Genomic DNA, 1,839 nt, shown 5'->3' on the forward strand with positions numbered 1-1,839 from the left:
GCTTATCTGGGCGAGGAGGAGGAGCGCTGAGCTTCAGGAGCGCAGTCTGGAGCAGATCAGCTCTTGGCCATCTTATATACAGTTCAGGATCACAGCTTGCATCTTCCAGAGGAGACACCCCTTCAGCAGGGTGACCTGAAACATCTCACACCCAATTATGGTGTCAAGCCCCTGTCTTCAGTTGTCTCTTTCTCATTAACTTCTGCTCTGATGCTTTTCTCTGGAGTTAATGCACGATCCTTCCTTCCTAAGCTTGCCCCACCTGCAGACACATTTCAGAGGAATTTAACAGAAAAGGCTATTTTTACCACTGGAGAATTTAGTTTGAGGTGATGCCTGAGCAATGCCTGGGACTCTTGTGGTTGGCAAACGTGTTTTGTGAAAAGGAGGTCCCCAGTGACTGACACGCAGGGGAGGAGACCGGCCAGCCGTGCTTGCATGGTAAATAAAGAGAAAAGAAAACAAAGGAAGAAAAATTATATTGTGATGCTAAGATTAATGTGATTCCTTCCAGATACTCCCTCTTCTGGATCCCAATCAAGCAAAGAAATCTTTTCAAACAGTGCCACCAAGTGGCACTTGGAGTAGGACAGAGGTGTGACATGGTGTGTCCCAGAGCCAGCGAGCAGCTGGGGACTATGGGCATGGTGGGCTGCAATCACCTATTTACCAGAAGGGGAAGCTGAGGCACATGGCAAGGAAGGGACTTAAACTCCTCATGCTGTCCAGCACCAGTTCCCGCTGCAACCCTGTGTCCTGTGGGTGACGCCACCATACTGAGGTCCAGTGGGTTAACTGGGAGCCTCGCAGACCTAAATGCAGTTATTGCTGTTTGCTCAGGAAAGTAAATTTTGTATCTCTCTATGCTGTCTTATTGCTCCCCCGGCTGCTCCAAATGCGGTCTGACATGACAGTTGTTTCCTAGGCACTTTGAGTAAGACTTTTAGGTGTCCTTTAGCTTTCTCTTTTTGAGAGTCCTTTTCTTGGCCAATATGTGGTTCATAAGAAAGACTGGAAAAAAATGGTATCAGAAATCCATGTGGCTTTTAAAGTGCAAGGTGTTTTAGGCACAGAAAATAATATACATCCAGTTTTGTACTAGAAAAAGCACTTTCAGGAAAATGCTCTGGCTTGCTCCTTGCCTTGCAGGGGGGAAGGTTAATGGGTCCTATTTTGTTTATGTGAAATCCTTGCAGGTGTGCATGGAAGGGCTTGGAGAGGATAACTATGGGAGGCTGGAGGGTCAGGAGGGCTTTGCAGGCTGTCCTGTCCTGTCCTTTGGTTATGTGCTGAGTCCTCTTGAGCTCAGGGTTCCTTTTTCTCTGGCTGGTTCTGTCTGAAACCATGTCCTTTCTTTAAGCTAATATATCACAGTTTTAATCCCAGGTGCCATCAAGCAGCTCTTCTGTCAGCCTGAGTAGGCAGTGCCCAGGGAGGAGCTGCAATCTCCTAAACAGTACCCTTTTATTTCTATTTATCAACCTTTCTATCAAACCTGCATGGAAATGCACCACTTTCCTCTAACATGTGGCATGTTCGCTGCTAATCTTCTCATTAAGCTGCAGTGAGGGTGGGGGGCAATTACTGGGGCACCTTGGAGAGGCAGAAGTGTTTAGGGTGTTCTTGCTGGAGTTATTTCTAGTCAAACCACCCAGACCTTGAGCAGGGCGGTTTCTCCTCTTGTAGACAACTGTAGACAATAACAGGTTTATGTTGTATGGGATTTCATGCATGCTTTATGAAGCAGAAAAGGTTAGAGGATCAAATTATATCTGAAGAAGTTAAAAGTACTGCAACAGAAAAGAGAAAAACATCACTTTTAGCAGAGCTTGCAATAAA

The sequence above is a fragment of the Haliaeetus leucocephalus genome, unplaced genomic scaffold (genome assembly GCF_000737465.1).
Source record: "Haliaeetus leucocephalus isolate CR32 unplaced genomic scaffold, Haliaeetus_leucocephalus-4.0 Scaffold175, whole genome shotgun sequence".
NCBI lineage: Eukaryota > Metazoa > Chordata > Aves > Accipitriformes > Accipitridae > Haliaeetus > Haliaeetus leucocephalus.